The sequence below is a fragment of the Vulpes lagopus genome, chromosome 10, assembly GCF_018345385.1.
Source record: "Vulpes lagopus strain Blue_001 chromosome 10, ASM1834538v1, whole genome shotgun sequence".
Taxonomy (NCBI): Eukaryota; Metazoa; Chordata; class Mammalia; order Carnivora; family Canidae; genus Vulpes; species Vulpes lagopus.
The window spans coordinates 68,761,549-68,782,207 of record NC_054833.1 but is presented as its reverse complement, the minus strand read 5'-3'; the positions used below and the strand labels follow the sequence as shown (position 1 = coordinate 68,782,207).

Here is a 20,659-nt window from a genome sequence, read left to right as displayed (position 1 = left end):
GTTGCGAGCAGCTGTGCGAGGCCGGCGCCAGTGCCTCGCGGTGGGGGTCCGGCGGGGGCGGGGGCGGGGGCGGGGGCGCGCGGGCCGCCTCCCCCCGGTTCCCCGCGGTTCCCCGCGGTTCCCCCCGGTTCTGACGGCCGGGAGACCACCATCCCGCTGCGGAGAGGAGAGCGGACGTTGCCCAGTTCCTCCGGGGCGGGCGGGGGTGGGGGGTGCCTCTGAAGCTCCCTGGGAAAATAAAAACCGAGCCGGAAAAAAAACAAAAACAAAAACAAAAAACAAACAAAAAAACGTACGTGAGTCCTGCGGAGGGTGGTGAGGATGGAGATGGAGATGGAGAGGGGGAGGGAGGGAGGGAGTGGGAAGTGTATTGATAGAGCCGGGACAAAGGGAAAATCCTCAAGTATGCCGAAAAATAACATCCTTTCCCGTTCCCATAGCCCTGCCGTGTGATTCATGCTTTTTGGGTGACTCAAAAATGCCTGGTTTTTCTTAGGAGGAACAAAGCGCTTGGGGATTGCTTGCTGCTTCTCAGTACACACACGCGTGGAGTCCGTTTTAGGACCCTACTTGGATTTGGGCACCCAGAGTGGCTAAGGGTGCAGGACTGCCTGGGTGGACTGTGGGCTTCCCTCTCGTCAGACCCAGTCTGCCCATTTTCTGAATCATTGTCACTGTTAGTGCTGGGACAGAGGGGAAAGGTCCTGAAGTCAGGGGAGTAGGGTCTTGCTCTTGAACTTAAACTGGAGGGCTTTTTGTCGATGGCGAGCCGGGGCTCCTCTCCCCCACCCTTTTCTCCCATCTCTCTGGTTGCTTGGCAAGGAATAAGGAGACCTCCAGGCGGTCGGGACCGTTCACTTCTCCTGGTCGTATCTGTCATTTGAGGGCTTTGGACTAGTTTAGTAGCTCCCAAGCCTGCATCAGTCACAGTCTAAAAATACAGAGTCCCGGGACCCCGTTCCTGGAATGATACAGGAGGTGAAGGAATTTGTATTGTTAACAGTTCCCTAAGAAGTTGGGCTGCAGTACCCACTGGCCTTTGGGAACCCTGGTACTGGTTGCTCTCTGAGCTCCCAGTGTTCCAGAGGATCCTCAGGAACACTTGGAGGTCCTGGGGCCATGCAGATTCCTTGGATTTCCCGACCAAGCCTTGTCTACAACCACTTGGGAGGTGTCTTCCGCCCCCTCTTTGCCTCTCCCCCAGTCTCAGTCTTCAGAGCTTTCTCTTGTCTCCCTCCCCCCAGTGAGGCCAGGGGAGCTCCCTTCATATTCCAGTCCAGTGTGACCTAGTTGTAGCTACTCCTGTTGCAGAAGAACTGCTTAGATGGAAAGCATTGCTTTGAAGTGTATGGCCTGGCTGTTTTTTTTAATGCTACTGAAGTACTCACAGGGTTTGAATTGTTTACATGGCAGACCAGAGTAGGGTGGCAGGGCAAGGGTTATGGCCTGAGACATTGTGTCTTCCTCTGAGATTAGAATCCCAACAGCCAAGAAAAGACTCCTTTCATCTAAAACCAAAAGCTTAACCAAATGCTCAAGGCTGTGGAGTCATAGATTTTTAGGATAGAAGGGCCAGGTCAGCTTAGGAAGAGTAGAATTCAGTTTCTTGGTAAAGTGTTGTGGGTTGGGCTCTTCAGGGACACTCCCTCTTCTCAACCGGGATGCCTTTTTGGGGGGAAGCAGTTTATGTAGTGATGAGGGCCTTGGACCAGGAGTCAGGAGAACTTTCTTCTGTCTTTACTGTCACTTAGAGCTATGTGACCTTGAACAGGTCCCTTTGCCTCTGTATAGTTTCTTTTCCTTTCCTGTGACTTGGGAGTAGGGATCCCTGGCCTACTTCTCTCACCCTGTGAAAAGCAAGCAATGGTATCTTATTAAACTCTTGTCTCTTACAACTTAACAAACAGAAATCACCCACAGAATAGTAAACTTGGATTTAGGGGGTTAATGGCCTTTGCAAGGGTTGTTCTGAGAGAGTTTCCTGGTTATTCCAGGCAACTGCCAAAATTGGTAGATTGGATATTTACATTTCACAGGGGCTGTTTTCTGATTCTTACACTTAGATAAAGTAGAATGGGATCTGCATATTTGGGTTGAATCTGTTAAATTTTCTTGAAAAAAAAATCTGTTGATTATTAATTGGATCGAGAGAGTGTTGCAGATTTAAGGTACTTTACTCTTTAACTTTATTCACAGTTGAATTGTGGATTTTAAACAGGCCTGAGTCTTTCAGGGCACAACTGGGATGGTAGTTTCTGAAATAATGAGTGGGGTTATTTGTGCCGGGAAAGATTAGGCCAGCCTTCTACCTCCTGGGATCTTTCAGGAAGAAACTGCTCTTGAAAAGAGAAGGAGGGAGATTCAGGGCTGTTGCCAACAGCTTTAGTTGCTGCTCTCTGCATCCGGCCTCCCCCAGCCTTACTCTCATCCTCTTGGCTCCATTAGAAAACCTCAGCCAATTGGTTCCCATCAGTCTCCCCCAAGGCCCTGCTTCCTGCTGCCCCTCCCTGCCCTGTGCTTATTTTAGACCTTCAAGGCTGGAAGATAGATCAGTGATCATGGAGGCCACCCTTTCTTTAAAGTGTTTATCCTTAAGTCCTGTGCATTTCTCTACATGCTTATGGACTCGAATACACAGTTAAAACCTTTACTTAACCCAAAGTATATATGTATTTGCTCTACAACATATTTTTTTCTGCTTAATGACATGTCTTACATCATCTCTTCATGATGCAACATAGAAATATTCCAAAAATTTTTTGCAAATTGTGCCATCAGGGATGTACCATATTTTAACCATTCCCTTATTGCTGGACAGCAAGGTTGCTTCTGGGTTTTGCTGTTACAAACAGTGAATGCTTCAGCGAACAGTTTTCTAAATGCTTTGGGTGAGTGTGTGCGTGCACGAATGCAAGTATTTCTCTGGGGGCAGATAGCTAAAAATAGAATGGCTGGGTTGACATCGAGCACATTGAATTTTTTTTTTTTTTTTTTTTTTTTTTTACACAGATATCACTAAATTGCCTTCCAAAAAAGGCTGTGTCATGCCATTGCCAGGATTGGATATTATCAGATGATTTAATTCTTTAATAATTTCCCAAGTTACCAATGAGGTTAAGCCTCTTTTTGCAGTATTTATTGTATATGTTTTGTTTCTTGTGTGGACTGCCTATTCATACTATTTGCCTGTTTTCTCTTGGGTTAATTCCTTACCCTCCCCCCCCCCCCTGGTTTGTGGGAATTTTCCGTACACACTCTAGGTCAGGGGTCCATAGAATTTCTCTCTAAAAGGCCAGATAGTGAATGTTTTAGCAATGTGGGCCATATGATCTTTGTGGCAACTACACAGCTTTGCCACTGTAGAATAAAAGCCATAGTGCAAAGCCCCTTTAGACAGTATGTAATGAGTATAGCTGTTTCTGATAAAACTATTTACAAAGTTACATAGACAGGCAGCTGACAGAGTTTGGCCTATAAGCTGTAGCTATAAGCTATGGTTCACTGACCCCCTGCTCTAGATATTAATCTGAACTTGTCATGTATTGCACATATTTCCTCCTACAGTGTCCATTCTAATTTTAGGTATGGTCATTTCTCTTTTTCGTATGGTAGTTTTAGATATGAATGCAGTTAAATTTCTGTGTTTCCTTTTTAGTTTTATTTATTCTTAATTTTTATTTATTTATGAGAGACAGAGAGAGAGAGGCAGAGGGAGAAGCAGGCTCCATGCAGAGAGCCTGACGTGGGACTCGATCCCGGGGCCCCAGGATCACGCCCTGGGCTGAAGACGGCGCTAAACTGCTGAGCCATCCGGGCTGCCCTAGTTTGTAGTTTTAATCTAATGCTTGTGAAGGTCTTTTTTTTTTTTTTTCGAAATTATAAACTATTCTCCTACATTTGTAGTTCCCTTTTTTTTTAATTTTTTATTTTTTAAATTTATTTATGATAGTCACACAGAGAGAAAGAGAGAGAGGCAGAGACATAGGCAGAGGGAGAAGCAGGCTCCATGCACTGGGAGCCTGACGTGGGATTCGATCCCGGGTCTCCAGGATCGCGCCCTGGGCCAAAGGCAGGCGCCAAACTGCTGCGCCACCCAGGGATCCCTGTAGTTCCCTTATAGTTGTTTTTATACTTAACTTTCTGATCCATTAGAGTTTTGTCTTAGGAAAATAATTTTGGTTGAAAATAGAAGTTCTAAAAAATTGTCTTGAATAATCCAGGTGAATTATTATAAAGGTCTTCTCCAGGTCGATGTTGGCCATGATGGAAGGAGTCGTCAGACACTAGGGACAGGATATTGGTGGTTGATTAGAGATGAGGATTGAGAATACCTGGATACCTTTAACAAAGATTGAGAATAACAGATTCGGAGTAGTTTTGTGGGGTGGGGAGGCGACGAAATTAATATAGTGAATTTGACTTTATGGAGGTGGAGGTCCAGTTGGTCCTGAGGTGGAATCACCTCCCCAGGCAAGTAGGTGGTTAGAGCTAGATGAAGGGTGTGGGACCAGTAGGAATTCTGAAGTCATGGGAGTGAGCGCAGTCACTTACTCAGGAGGCCACATAGAGTGAAATAAGGGGGAATGGGTGGGAAAGAAGGAGACTAAGCTGTTGGCAGCCAGTGGGAGCAGAAGCTCAAGCCCAGCGTTCTTGGCTCCCGGGTCCTCTTCCCAGTCTCAGTGTGGGTTTCTGGGGTTCATGGTGGGTATTGACATGCTGTGATGTCTCCTTGTCCTGCTACCTTATACCGTCTTAGGCATGCCTTTTGTGGAAGGAGTCACTGCATCTGAACTGAAGTTCTGGTTCCCTCAACTGCTGTTTTGTTGTGGGGTCTTGGCTGGGTGGTTTTTCTCTCCTCGGGCCTGATTTTCCCATCTGAAGAATGGCGAGGTTGGTCTCCGTCTCTGCCAGAGTTCTTCCAGTCTTCCTGAATCTCCTCTCATACCTCTTTGTCTAATTGTGCCCCTTGCTGTGCTGAACTCTCTTGCCAGGGTCCCAGACACAAAGGTGGGTGGGTCAGGACTTAGTCTTGTGCATTTCATTGACTTTCCCTTTATCCCTGTGACATTCTTGGAAGTTTTAGGGCATGAAAGTTCTTTCACTTAACATTTATCTCATAAGCAATGGGGACATTTCATGCCCACCCTTTCCAGAACATTTATTTATAGTTTATGTGCACATTGGTAGACTGTTTGCCAGACGGTATGTCAGAAATCGCAGACCTTACAAATGGCCAACAAGCACAGGAAAAAGTGGTCAGTATCATTAGTTGTTAGGGAAATGCAGATCAAAACTACAAGATATAACTTCATATCCACTGGAATGACTATATTAAAAAAGGGAAGATGGTAAGTGTTGGTGTGGATGTGGAGAAATTAGAACCCTCATGCATTGCTCATGGGAATGGAAAATGGTGCAACCACTGTGGAAAATAGTTTGGCATTTCTTCAAAAGAATTAACATCTGATCCAATATTCCACTGCTAACGTATATCCGAAATAATTGGGAACACATATTCAGACAAATATATTCATGCATATGTTTGTAATAGCACAATAGCCAAAAGGTAGCAACCCGAATAGCCATCAGTGGATGAATGGATAAACAAATGGTGGTATATTCACATCATGGAATATTGTTATAAAAATGGAAAGAAGTACTGACTATGCTGCAATATGATGGAACCTCAGAAATGTAAGTGGGAGAATCAGGCACAAAGATTACATACTGAATGGTTCCATTTATATGCAATGTCCAGAATGGGTCAAGTCATGGAAAAGGAAGGCAGATTAATGGTTACCAGGGTTCTTGGAGAAGGGGAAGAGAGAAGGGCCTGCTAATGGGATTGGGGTTCTCTTTGAGGGGCTGACGAGATGTTTTAGAACTAGGTAAAGAAGCTGGTTGCATAACGCTGTGAATGTACTAAATGTCACTGACTTGTTCACTTTAAAATGGTTAATTTTATGCTATGTGACTTTTACCTCAATTTTTAAAAATGGGTGCAAGAATCACTCATAGGCAGTCACACATCCTGAACGTGCCCTCTGCTCATGTGTCATTAGAGTGAATATCTAATTGTTTTTAGAGTCTAGACCAGGGGATTGACCAGTTCTTTCTTAAAGGGCCAGATAGTAAAAGCTTTAGGGTTTGTAGGCCGAAATTGAGGAGTTTATGAAGGTAATTACAGAATCATTTAGAAATGTAAAAGCTGTTTTTGGTTTTGGGGCCTTAGGGAAAAAAAAAAAATCCAGTGGCTAGATTTGGCCTATGGGTTAGACCAGCGCTGTCAAATAGGACTATAATGTGAGCTGCATTTGTAATTTAAAATTTCCTACTTGCTACATTAGAAATGTAAAAAGAAATAGGTGAAATTAATTTTTTATTTAACCCCGTACATCTAAAATACCACTTCAACATATAGTTATTATTTGACCTGTGGCACCTTTTTAGTTCAGGCTGGCCACTTTGTGGGAGCTGAGGAGCCACACTTGGCTGGTGCCTGCTCTGTGGAATGGGGCAGTTCTCTCAGCCTGGTCCTCCGAGAAGCCCTTGAGACCCTTGGGAAGTACTGAGTGGGAGGGCCATGCCTGTTGGTTTTTCCTCCCTCTTGGGGTGTTGTGCACACAGCCTGTGTTCAGAGGATTCCTGGAATAGTCCTCGTGCTGTTACTTCTGTTTGTGTCCTCTGCTTTGTGTCTCTTGCCAACTTTTGGGGCTTCTTTCCTTGAACGTCACATCTTGGCGACTCCTTTTCGTGGTGTTTGAGGGCTCTGATCCCCATTCCCCCTGCAGAAGCAGGAGGGAGGAAGGTGGTGGCGGAGTCTGTCCCAGAAGGAGCCAGTGAGAGCCTAAGGGGGCAGGTTGGCGTGCCCCCCTCCAGGCATATTGCTGGCTGCGGTGACTGCATTCTGACACAGCCCTTTGTGGGTGTTTTGCAGCTGTAGTCTAGCTGCTTTTTTCCCCCAGTTCTAGCCTGCTACTTGACCTTTCTCTCTGAGTTTTTTTCTTTGCCACACAGAAGGATTACAATCGAAGACCTATGTTCTATTCTTGGCACAGCCATGCAGGGTGACCCAGGAAGGTCACTTACATTCTCAGAGTCTTGGTTTCCCACCTATACAGCTGGTGTCCCCATTCTGTTTACAGGGAGTGGTCTACTGTTGGCATGGATGGAGGGTGCTGACCAGGCCTGTGGAGGTTACTGAACCCCCTTTGTGGTACTTAATATTCCAGGAAGCATGCTGACGGCCCATCATGTGGGGAATAGCCTTTGTTTGGGCTGTTCCTGATTACTAGGACCCTGATGCTGTTTAACTGAAATAAAGAAATTTGACTTGGAATGTTTATCTTTAAATTGTCCCCAAGCTGCCATTTAGTCTTGAAAGAGGGAAGAGAGCCTTGCAGGCAGGAAAAAGAGACGGGAGAGGGGTAACCTTCTGCCAATATCCTAATACTGTGGGAGGAAGGAGGCACAAGAGACAGTGCTGGATGCTAATTTAGAAGCATTTACCCTGACAGAACCGGCTTTTCTTTTATGCTTGGCACCTCACCCTCTAAGCCTCCCTTTCTCATCTGAAATGACACAGTTGGACCAGGTCAGTAGTTTTCAGACTTGCACTAAATCATACAGCCTTTCACTCTGAGGAATCTCATATGGAAATGCTATGTGTAGGACAGAGAAGGTGACATAGTTCTGGACGACATGAGGTTGGAGCTTGCTTGGCCTCTTGGCCACCTCTGCTTCCTGCCCTGTAGGGTCTTCAGTCATCTCTGGAGGCTCTGGCGGCAGGTTTGAAACCTGTCCCAGACTCTGTGGTTCCTCCAGTGTTAGCAGCTTAGGGTTCTGTGAGAGCGTCCATGGACAATTTCACAGCTGCCTTGGCATGGAACCCCCAAATGCCCAGCCCCACCACTCTTTTTATATTATCACTTCCTTTGGGGGCAAGAAAGCCAGTGGGTTGTTTGGCTGGCATTTTGTCTCTGGAGACTGGAACTGGAATCTTCCAAACCACTTGCTGGTTTTCTCAGTCAGGGTCATCCTAGGTCACATGAAACCACAGCCTGGTTTTTGCCTGGAGCCTGTAACCCTTCCCACTCCTTTCTCCCCTCATGCTCAGCTTGATGTGTGCACACTGCGCCCGGTGGTGGCCTACCTGCAGCGAGAGTGAGTGAGCATGGGGGGTGCAACAAATCCTCTGGAGCCTCCATTGTGCTGCCTTGAGTGTTGTATAACATGATCTGTCTCATTCCACTCTCAGAAGCTGGGGAGGGCTGGTGGCAGCATGGGCACCTGTAGAGGAGGGGACATGGAGTTTCAGGGAGGTTGGACTCCTGTCTGAGGTCACTGAGCTGCCTAGTGTTGAGGCTGTGACGTAGAACCTGGTTCCACACCATTCCCGTATTGGCCTCTGAGACCAGGAGCCTGTCTTCCCTCCTCTTGGGAAGGTCACCTGGACTTGTTCACCTAGTACTATTTCTGTAGGAAGCTGGGCTGTTGCAAACAAAATCAAAGCTCTGTAATGGACCTCTACTTCCTAGCCCTGGGAGGAGGGGCCTGCAAGGGGCTGGGAGGTCATGGTCATCCTCCACCCCCCACCCCACCACGCCTGCTCTGATAATTAAGCAGGTGAGAGGTTGTCCCCAATTAGCAGATGGAGCCTCTGAGACCTGCCTAGGTCATAGGAAGGCCAGTGTGGATTTTTCCAAACTTCTATTTGACCTCCCTTTGTCTGATAAAAAGTGTTAACCTTTGTTATCAGAAACAAGGCCTTGCCCTGACATGGATTCCTTAGTAGTTGGGGTGCATGAGGGTACATGGGGGAAGGGCAGTGGTACAGAACATTTTGCAGGCCATCGTGTAGGTCTTAAATTTTCTTGGCCTTGAGATGGCCCCATGTTCCTCAGGAGGCTCCTGGCCTGTGGCAGTGACCACGCCTTTGGCACAGCCCTGAACAGGAAGCACTGTTTTTCCCCTGAGGAATCCAGAATCAGGAAATATTGTGTCCTTGATCTCCTCTGTAGGTCCTAAAGCACTGGTTTTAACAGTCTAGGGAGGCTGTATGGCACTGTTTCAGACACAGTGTCTTACCTCCTAATGGTCCTGGCTAGTAGCTAAAGGGGCTGGAGGAAGGGGGAGCAACTTCCAGGAGTCCCAGTTGAAACAGAGAAAGAGTCCATGTCTCCTGGGTCTCCGGGTGCCACACCCAGAGCTTCTCTACTCTGGGGCTGCTGAGCAACCTGGGGTGTGGGGAGCCTCAGGACTCAGTGGGATTGGGGCATTCGTTTGTCTTCTGCTTGGAGACCTGACCTAGAAATCTGACACAGTCCCACTTTTCATTTACTGTGCTTGTGCAAAGGAATGGAATGGTTGACAGTGGGGGCTTTCAGATTTGGATTCACATCCTGGCTCTGTTTTTATGCTGATGGAGCAGGTTACTCAGAGTTTAAGTGTTTGTGTCCTTCCTCTGAAAAGTGGGAACTGTATAATACCAATGTTGTGGGTGCCTGCGATAGTGGGAAGGATGATGGAAGGCTTTGTGCCAGATTTGTAAATGCTTGGGTGCCTGCAGGGCACTCAAGAAGTGGGGTTCGTTTTCCCCAACATAAACCCGGAGAGAGGACCCACCTCCACAGTTTTGTGGGACAGCTGACCCTCTAGCTCCAATTTTTGTGTACCTCCACACCCACAGAACAAAAGCCCAGACTGCCTCCTCTCCTGCTGAGCTGCTTGGCACCACCCTCGCAACTTCCTCACGTTAGCCTCCTGGGATCAGAAAGGCCAAGTCCGTTTGCTTGTGTGGGTTTGATTTTCAGAATATGTTTAAGTATAAAAGTTGAACTGTGGTTTTAATAAATTGAACTGGTTTTAAGAATTTGTAGAGGAGGGACACCTGGGTGGCTCAGCAGTTGAGCATTTGCCTTTGGCTCATGATCCCGTGATCCCGTGATCCCGTGGCCCTGGGATGGAGTCTTGCATTGGGCTCCCCGCAGGAAGTCTGCTTTTCCCTCTGCCTGTGTCTCTGCCTCTCTCTCTGTGTCTCTCATGAATAAATAAATAAAATCTTAAAAAAAAAAAAAGAATTTGTAGAGGACAGGAAGGGAAGAGGCCAGGTGCCACTAGCCTAAGACTTACTATTAGAGGGCGTGGGCAGCTCCAGAGGGCAGTGGCCCTCATGGCAGCCACCTCTGAGCCTCTGCCAAACTTTGAGAAGTGCATAGTGCAAGTCCCATGAATGGCAGTGGCAGATCTTGATTTCAGAAGTCACTTTGCCTGGAAATGACTAAGTTGTCATCAACAAGGTGAGAGAGGATTAAAGAAGCCACTATTCTGCTGGTGTCCCTGGGACAGTTGTCTGGGAATCAAAGTCCTTGTGCCCCTGGGTCTGGTGAAATAGCCGAAATGGCCCAAGTTTTGCCGCACATTGATGGGCAGGTGGATGGGAGTTCTGGCCACAGCATGTCCTGGCCCTTTGGTCACCAGCGTAGATTCACTTACCTCAGCCAGCGTGTTGGTCCTTCCAGTCTCCTCCCTGATGCTCCCTAGGCTTTAGAAATTCCACATGCTTCCAGGGAGTGGAGCTTTTTGCCAAGGGGACCCTTCCATAGGGTCTAAACAGGTAGAAGTGGTTCCTTGTGAAAGCCTGAAGACAAGCTCTTCTAACAGGCAGATGCCATCTCAGCAAACAGCCTGTTGACTCTTCGTCCACACATCTCCCTTCCTGCCTCAAAACCCTGTGAGCTGAGGGGTCCTCTTTGGGGGAGATGAACCAGCTAGGATGGTCATGCAGCCTCCTGTGATGTGGAGGTTTTCCTGTACTTAAATCGAAGGAGCAGTTGACACATTCTGGGAGTATTTCTTGTGGAGGTGGTGGCATATGTATGTAACAGTAATTGCTGTGTGCCAGGCCACTATTAACTCATTTATATTCACAGCGGCCTTATGAAGTAGAGAGATAAGAAACCTGAGCTGGAGAGAGGCCGTGTAACTTGCCCAAGGGCAATACTGTAAGTGGTGGAGCTGGGATGCAAACCCAGGCAGTTTGCTGCAGGGCCTCCTCCTTCTACTCTTCCCCGTGCCAGTCTACGGCCATACCACCCTGAACGCGCCCGATCTCGTCTTCCCCGTGCTGACCTGAGCAGGGCCAGGTGGGCCTTCTGGACATTGGATTTCTGGCCCTGTGTGGCCCTCCTGTCTAGGAGCCAGGGGCTGTCCTGCAGGAAGGGTGTGTGTGTGCTGGCAAGGGTGGGGTTAGAGGATGAGGCCTGGCCTGAACTTATTTAGATTTCCTGTCTCTTTTTTCCTTCCCATTGCATTTTCTTGTCCTACCTGTTTCTTAATGGCAAGCACTCCTTTTTGAGGGAGAGGGTGCGACTTTTTCCTGCAAAGCTTGCCTGCAAAGCCCCAGAAATATGTCCCCACGCATTTTCTAACATTCCTCCTTTTGCCACGAATGGCGTCATGTTCCAAAAATCCCGCGGCCATGGGCTCCTTGTCAAGACTGAACAGGGAAGAGGCTTTTTAAAATGTCACTTTCTCCCTTTTCCTCCAGCTGTTGCAGTCCAGGGAGGAGCCCTGAGCATGGGTTGGGCTTGCAGGGCATGTGTGTGGGCAGAGGGGTGAGCGGGTAGCTGAGCTGGGAACTGTGGGAGGGGAGAGCAGGCCACCAGCTGTGTCCTCTCACCCTCTCTGTGCCTAGGATCTAGGGAACTCTCTGTGTGTGGATTTTGTTTGGGTTTTGTTTTGTTTTGTTTTGTTTTAGAGGTGAAATTCACATAACATGAAATTAACCATTTTAGAGTGTGCAATTCAGTTGCATTCAGCACTTTTATAGTATTGTGCAAACACTACCACTCTATAGTTTAAAACATTTTATCACCCCAAAATAACAGCCGTAACTATTAGACTGTTACTCCCCACACCCAGTCCTCAGCAACGATCAGTCTGCTCTCTGTCCCTATGGTTTTACCTGTTCTGGAAATTTCATTAAAGTGAATATAGAATATGGGGCCTTTTGTCTGGTTTCTTGTACTTAGTATGTTTTCAGAGTTCCATGTGGTAGCATCAATCAGTACCTCATTTTTTTGTTTTTAAGATCTTATTTATTTATTCATGAGAGACACACAGAGAGAGGCAGAGACACAGGCAGAGGGAGAAACAAGCTCCCTGCAAGGAGCCTGATGTGGGACTCTATCCCGGGATCATGCCCTGAGCCAAAGGCAGACATTCAACCCCTGAGACACCCAGGCATCCCTCATTGTTGTTGTTGTTTTTTTGTTTTTTTTTGTTTTTTTACTGGCTGAATAATCTTCCAGTATATGGGCACAGCACATTTAGATTATCTATTCATCTATAGATGGATGCTGGGGCTGTTCCACATTTTGGCTCTTGTGAATAGTGCTGCTCTGGAGGTTCACGTATATGTTCTATTTGAACATCTACTTTGAGTTCTTCTGGGTAGAGACCTAGGAGTAGACTGTCTGGGTCCAGTGGTGATTCTCTTAGTGAGCTGGGTTTTGCATCAGCACATCAAGCCAGACACCAACACTGTAGACTACTGGGTGGGAGGATAGAGCATACGATGCTGCCCAGACCACAGCATTCTTTGTTTGTAGAAGTCCAGGATGGGGAACTGGAGTACAGGGCAACCCTCAGGGTTACAAGCATGCTGTGCAGCCCTGAGATGGCGGTAGAGGGGCTGTGCCTGTGCACGGGGGGTGGCCAAGCCACTTTGAGTTTCATTCGCTCCTTTTTTTCTCTTTCTGTCTAACCTGAAGAGCGGAGCTGCCAGGAAGGAGCTGATGTTGGTGTGGGGCAGGGGACTGAGGGAGCATAGGAGTTGCAGGCCAGATGATGTAGGGAGACACTGGAGTAGTGCTCTAGCGTGAGATGTATGGAGAGCTGCTGCTCTTGGATCTCTAAAAGATTTTGGGGTCACTTAGAAGGAAAGAGATGAGATCTGGCCTGTTTGCTACATTGTTAACAGTTTTCACACTTTATCTCTTTAGTAGTAGAGCACAGAGCCCTTGAAACAGAATGTGGGACTCACATATATGAGAGGATGGTGCCCCCTGTGAGACCACTCCCACCCCACGATCTGCGGTAGCCCATGAAGTACAACCTCCCGTTGTCTTCACTGCTTGAAAATCACTATTTACTTTGACCCCTGTATTAATACTTTCTAATAGAATGAAATATTTGGTGCATACAAAAGAACATAAGTTGCATTTACATACAGTGTATGTATAGGATTCCTACAGAACACTCACCATGCTTGGTCATTCCAGTGTTTCAGACTCCCTCAGTGGCCAGCCTCCAGAGGAGAAGACCCCCGCCATGGGTGTGCCTATGTAGAGCCCAGCCCCCTGTCCAAGCCTCCTCTGCTCAGCAGACGTTTGCCCTGCCCAGAGGAAGGGTTCCCTGCCTGGTGTATGCAGGAGTCCATTTCATTTCCAGATGTACTATCTATAGCACAGCCGCTGTGGTAAGTCTGGTGGGAGATACGCAGCCTTTTAAGGTAGTGCTGTGGAGGAGAAAGGAGTTTGAGTAGAAAGTTGGAGATGGACCTGAAGGCTCGTTTGTGTTTGGGCTGACAGAGAAGTATAATCAGGCCAGGAAGACACCATGAGCAGAGTGCTGAGGGAAATGGGGGTGTAGGGGCAGGATGGGCCAGTCACTCACCTGAGGATCTACGGGAGTGGGATGATTGGCTAGGCCAGTGGTTCTCAAACTTTTTTTTGGAGACCCTTTTATGCTCTTGATTATTAAGGCCCTCAGAGGGCTTTTCCTGATACGGGTTACTTTCATAGTATTCGATGTGCTAGAAATTAAAACTGAAGTTTTTAGGATTTTTAGTTTTTAATTTATTTAAAAATAAGATCAACCCATTATGTGTTCACATAAATAACAGGTATATTCTGAGAAATTGCTTTCTCACAACAACAGAAAAATATGAGAAGAGCCACAGTATTTTACCTTTTTGTAAATCCGTAACATCTGTTACCATGAAAGACAGCTAGATTCTCCTGTCTTCTGCATTCGGTCTATTGTGATGTCCTGTCACATAACCTCTAGCAGACTCTGCTATATACCAGGGAAAGAATGACAGGAAGGGAAATGATGACTTCATAAAAATAGTTCTTTCTCGTGGACCCCCAAAAGGGTCTCAAGGACCACCATACTTTGAAAATCGCTGGTCTAGCTCAGGTTGGACCATTTGCTTGAAGGCCATGATGGGAGTGGCAGGGAGGACTCCTGTCATGATGGAGCTGTTGCAGGTGCAGAATTCAGGCAGGGGCCCAAGGCAGCCCCCTTGGAGTGAAGCGTCAGTCGTGCCAAGGATGGAGGTGCCTGCTCTCTCCAGCAGGCACACTTCAGGTCTGGCTCGCCCTTACTTCCTGCCACCAAGGACTCGCTGAATAATAAATGAAATGTGGGTCCAGGGCATGTGGTAGTGACTTAACGTGAGGAGTATGAAGTAGGTTATATTCTCAACGTGAGGAGTATGAAGTACGTTATATTCTCCTCAGTGCACAGATAGGAGTCTGAGGCTTGGAGAAGGAAGTTAATTTGTCATTACATTCCACCACTGCACTCTGCAGCTTCTAGAAGGGGAGGTCAGAGGTGACTGGAATGTTTTAGGCTGGAGACTAGACTAGTGACAGGGCTGGGCTCTGATGCAGGGAGCAAGAGGCAGCCAAGGACTACCAGACTGGGGTGGGTGGTTCTCTTGGGGGCTCTGTCATTGATTGGCTTTGTGGCCAGAAGGCAAGACGACCTTGATCTTTTCATCTCTTCATTTAGCAGTGCTTGGTAATTTCCAGGCCCCCATCCCAGTTCCTGACCTGGAGCTTTGGACACGTGAGTTGGAAGCATGGCAATGGCCAGGGGGCACTCCCCCTTTCTCTGGAGATGCAAGGTTGGGGCTTGGATCAGAAGTCAGGGTGAAGAGGGAGATTCAGATTCTTTGCTCTCAGAGTGATGGTCAGGCCCAGTGCCCTCTGAGCATGTGGGTGGGAAGGGGATTCAAGGGAATCTTGGAGGCCCCAGAGGTCTGTGTGACACAGTTGGGATTTTTAAATTTTATCTATTTTATTTAAAGGATTTCTTTATTTATTTGAGAGAGAGCCACGAGCAGGGGAGGGGTAGGGGGAAAGGGAAAAAGCAGACTCCTACTGAGTGGGTAGCCCAATGCAGGGCCGCATCCCAGGATCCCTGGATCATGACCTGAGCCCACGGCAGACGCTCAACCATCCAAGCCATCCAGGCGCCCCTTACTACATTTTATTTTTAGGAAGAAATTTGGATCAACCCTCAGAATTTTTCTCAGAGGAAGATTACGTCTTCTTTTTAAGACTACAGTGGCCTCAACCAGGTCTGCCCTTTGGATTCAGTGGCTAGACAGGAATTTTGATGTCTTTAGTGTTAAATAAGGGAGTTATCCCCACGGACTCAGATCTTTTAGGTACACCACAATCTTTGTTATGACTGTATTTTTTATGGGATCTGTTAAAGAAAATATTTTCTCTTCCCCTTTCTTCTCTCCATCCATGTGGAAAGGCTTTATGGAAAGGGCCTATGTCTGTTTCCTTGAGATGTTTTCAGCTTGAGCGTGGCGTGTGTAGCTAGTGCTGCCTGCCCCCGAGTCTGCTTACAGGGAGCCTCTTGGGAAGCCCCTTACAGCACGTTCTTCAACCTGTTTTCCTTTTTTTTTTTTTTTTGGGGGGGGGGGGTGTTTTGAAGAGTTCTTTGTCCAGACTTTACATTGATAAGTGGTGTTTACCCTTTCATCTCTCTTAAAAAAGGTTGAAAAACAGTCACCAAACTTGTATATCACTGTTCACAGCCACCAAAAGGTGGAAACGACTCCACATCCAGCAATAGATGAGTCAAAATGCAAAATGTGCATGAATGGAGTAGTTATTTGGCCATAAAAAAAGTGAAATGCCAACACATATTCCAGCGTGGATAAACCTTGAAAACATCATGCTAAGGAAAGGAAGCCAGTCACAAAAGATCACTTTTCATCTAATTGCATTCATATGAAACATCCAGAATAGGCAAGTGTATAGACACAAAAAATAGAATAGTGGTTTCCAGGGGTGGGGGTGGGGAATGGAGGGTTTAGGGAGTGATAGCTAAAGAGTACAGGGTTTCTTTTGAGGGTAGCAAGAGTTAAAGGGTTCTAAAGCTGATTGTGGTGATGGATGCATGACAAACCATTGAATTATACTCACTGTTAAGTGGGTGAGTTATATGGTATGTGAGTTATACCTCAGTAAAGCTATTACACAATACCCCCAATTACTACTCCACCTCATTCTTGGTTTGTGCTCATATTTCACATCTTACCAAACCATTATTTGACATGTTCATTTCCTATCTTCTTGTCATTTTACACTTGATGTTTGCTATCCATGCATGTCTAATAGACTCAACCTCTGTGCTACCCTGTCCTCCTGGTTACCCCAGGTCCCCCTGAACACACTATACCAACATGGTGTTGGCCTCACCCTCTCATACACACCCATGTGTGCAGTCTAGTCAAGTATGTGTCAGCAGCATGGAATCTTTCTGTGCCGAAACCAATGGGCCATCTGATAATCCTTTTTAGAGCTCAAGTCATTGTTCCAGCAAATATTTATAGATTGTGTAGAGAGGTTTGGGGCCTCTATGGTAGCTCCAGAGGAGTGAGCCCCGATGATACTGAGCTTGTGAAGTTCTTGGGATGTGCCCTCTCCTCCTCGAACCCTTGCTTCTATGACACTGTCAGATGAGGTGACACTGTGTGAGGCCCTGCTGTGTCCTCTGAAGGAAAGCTCGAACCTCTGCACATGGCAGCTGGCCTGACACTGCCTCATCTCTGTCTGCTTTCCCCAAGCTCATGTCCCCGACTTTGTTTCTGAAGTTGGTCCTTTGCTCCCTCCTCACAAGAAATCTCTCCCAGACCTGTCCTCTCTGTCCCTGGTGCCCAGTTCCTTTACCTTCGTTCCACTTTGTCATTGTGGGTATTTTCGGTGGCTTTGTTATCTTTGCACTGATGGTTCTGTGTTGTGGCCTTTGGCACTAAAGGTTAGTAAGCTGCATTTCTCTTGAGTTTCAGGGTCACAAATCTTGGTGTAATTAATAGGGTCCCTACTTTTTCTCCAAAGTACTCCTCTTTGAATGGTAAATTACAGGGTTACTCTACTTTTTGTAGGGTGAGGAGGAGGTGGGAGCCTGTGTTCATACTTACTGTTTGCACAAGTAAGAAAGTCTCCTCCTTCCAGAGAAGAGCCCCACAATTTCCCTCAGCTCCTGGAACCCTTTAACAGTCTACAGTGCCCGGCCAAGCTGTATGGGTGGCTCTGTGAAGGGTGGTTTGTAGTTGGTTCATCTCATGGTGATGAATTCCTTGTAGGTGCCACGCACACCCAGGCCCTAGACATCAGCTTTGAGGGTATGTGGGGACACCCTGTGTGATGTGCTGGTCAGGACTAGACCCTCTAGGAGAACATGCTTCCTGTTCAGGTGGCTCCAGCCTTTACCTTTGGAAGCGGCCTACCAACGTGGAGCAGTGTGGAGTGGTTATAGGCCAGTTAGCAGGCCAGGTGGTCTTGGCTCACACCCTCCTCAGACAAGTCACTTCGGTTTCCATGAATGTAAAACAGAGGTGGCAATGGTATATACTTCATAGGCTTGTTGTGAAGATTGAAGAGTATATGAAGGGCATGGAGCAGTTACCAGCCTCGTAAGCTGTGGATTTTAGCTCTGAGGACAGTGGGAAGCAGGACAGATGTTGCTAGGAGAGGAAACCGATGGCATTTTAACCAGACTTCCCAGTGTGCTCACTTAGATCGTGTATGTGTCCTCCAGGCACATACCTGACACCATCATGCCAGCTGGGGAGCAACAGCAGCCTTTCTCACTCGGAAGGCCAGGCTTTCACCCTGTCCCCAGGGTTCTGATCATGTTGAATCACTTAGAGTGGCTGCAGTATGATTGTGGGTATCTTTTTTTTTTTTTTTGTGGGTATCTTTGTGATTTTGTGATGGCTGATTTTCTCTGCTGACTTTCAGAGGCAGATGACAGGCCCTGGAATATGGTACCCTTGGCATATGGTACCCCTATTGAGGAATGTAGTTTGGGTCCAGACCTGAATGGCTGTAAAGCAACATCATGGAATTCTCTGGGGCTTGAGACCCCTTGGACAAGTCTTAGGAGTCCCATCATGGTTTGGTCCACATGGCATTGTGAGGAACAAGCATGTGTGTGGCCTCTCAGAGGGGTCTGCAGTGATGGCCAATACCCTCACTGATGATGATTGGCCCTGGCAGGCTTGTTCTAAAAGAGATGTATCACTTGCCTGAGGGCATTGGCCCTAGCCACATGGTCAGAGTTTTGCTTACCCCTGTGGCATGGGTTAGGCAGGTGGGCACATTGGACATAGTACTGTCTTGGCAAGGTCAAGGTCTGAGACTGACTTTCCTATATGCTCATTTCTCTTTTTACTGACTTTCAGTGTCTTGGAAAAGACAGGTGACCTTGAATTCTCCTATGATGTACAAGCTTATAAAGATGGCCAGACGGCAGCTGCCCAGACATCATTCTCCCTTTAGAATTGAAATGCAGAAAATATTAAACAGCTTGTTTGCTGTGAACACGAAGTGTTGCCACAGAATCTCTTTTGAGAAAAAAACAAAAACAAAAACAAAAATGGGCAAAGAACCAACCTTAAAACTACAGCTGTATTAACTGCAGTTTACACACATTCTCTTCATAGATCTTTTATGAATTCTCTACCAAGGGCCATTTGCCCCTCAGCTCATGCTGGAGTGCAGGTCCCTATACCCCACCTTTGGCCCAGAGAAGTCTTTGCACCAGGAATTTCCCTAAAGCTGGGATATTGGCCTGCACCTGTAGATCTTTCTTCAGGCCCGTGAGACTTTTCCTCTTGAACTTTTCTGGGGATGGTCACTGTGCTTGGAATAAAATTGTTTAGCCTGGTATGAGAGAGCTTCTGTGGGCTTTGGATGCCCTGCCCCTACCCTCAGAGTTGGGAGCCCTGGGGTCCTTCTGGACTGGCCTCAAATACTCTGCGGTCCTCCCCATCACACTTTTTGGGGACCTCCACTCACTGCCTCTGCCGTGGGTCCCATTCCCCTGAGCACTGCTGGTCCCCAAGCACTACCCCCAGTTTGGTCTGAGCACCAGCTGTGTGCGTGGCCCTGTGTAGGTGCTGGGATGTATGTCCCTGATCCTGGGGCATTGATTGTTCAGTGACCCAGTATGGATTTGTGTCTGATGTAATTTTAAAAATGGTATAAAAAGTTCTATCTATTTTTCTATTGTAGATGATGAAACTGAGATTCACAGAGGTAATGTCTTGCCATGGGCCACTTGGCAACTAAGTCATGGAGCTTGGGCATTCTGGTTCCCAGGCCGTGATCTTTACACTAATTATCCAGAGCTGTTAGGTCAATGCCATTGTGCCACTGGTGGAGAGTGGAGTACAGGAATCCTTTGACCTCAGCTCTTCCTGTTCTGCCAGGAACAATCAAGCCCGTGCCACCCCTACCCCCACCCCACCATCTTCTGGAAGATGGTTCTGTTAGTACTAGATCAGAAGTCACCCATGCACAGTCAGGCAGACACCTTCTCCTCCCTTTAAAAAGTAACGTCTGGTAAGTACTATATAGTAGCATTACTTTACAAAAAATAGTAAAAGCAAACAAAAACTGCAAGTCTTGCTTATGACTCCCAATCTTTCTATGTTGTTATTATGCATTTTATGATAATAGGCCGCAATTTTTACATCTTACCCTGGATGCTTGTTCACATGCCTGGTCTCCACTAAACCAGGAGCCCCTTGGGGAGGCACCATTTTTATCTCTGGTCCCTTGAGTGATTCCAGCTTCACAGCAGCAACTGGGGAAATTCCACTGAACACCTCCAGAGGGTGCCGGTCACCCAGGAGACAGATGGAATGAACCCCCTTGGCTGTGTGCAGGAAGCACTGTCTTGAAGGAATCCCGTGGGCACATACTCTCAAGGGTTTCTTGAGTTCCTCATGGTTATTTATAATTAATGACTATAATATTTTCATGAGTTGGTAATCAACGTTCGTTTCACCATTTGCTTGTTAGACATTGAGTTCCTCCTCAATCGTGAGGGGAACTTTTTGCTTCTCTGAGTTGTTTCTTTCGGCTTAACTTCTGACTGTGGGGTTCATGGGGCAGGAGCAGAGCAACACTGTGGTTCTCCCCACACATGGCCACATTGCCACTCTTGGAGAGTGCCAGGTTTCCCGCAGTGCTGTTGCCTTGTGTCTGCTGGCATGGCACACATAGTGGCATGGATGGAGGTAGGATTCAGAGAAGGGAAAAGTACACTTGTCATTCATCCTGTCTGCCTGCTCCTCAGCCTGCTGGTTATTCCCTGACTAGCGACCTGGGAGCTACGTGTGTGGAGGCTGGGAGCGAAGACTGGGCTCACCTAGGTCTCTGCTGGAAGGCCTTCCCAGCCATGCTCAGATAACAGTTTAGGAGTGTCTGTGTGGTGGCGACTAGTATGTTCACTGACTTGCTCATGGACATGTGCTTCAATCACCACAGCCTGACTTTGTACAGGGCGCTGTGCTAGATAGAGGCGAGATTCCTGTACGCAGTGACCTGGGGTGTTGGAA

The 20,659-nt window shown here is 47.2% G+C and overlaps 1 protein-coding gene across 8 annotated transcripts in view; it reads left to right on the top strand.

The window, feature by feature from the left end:
* LOC121499604 (myosin phosphatase Rho interacting protein) overlaps nt 1-20,659 on the top strand; it is a 147,227-nt gene that overhangs the window by 333 nt on the left and 126,235 nt on the right. The window lies entirely within an intron of this gene.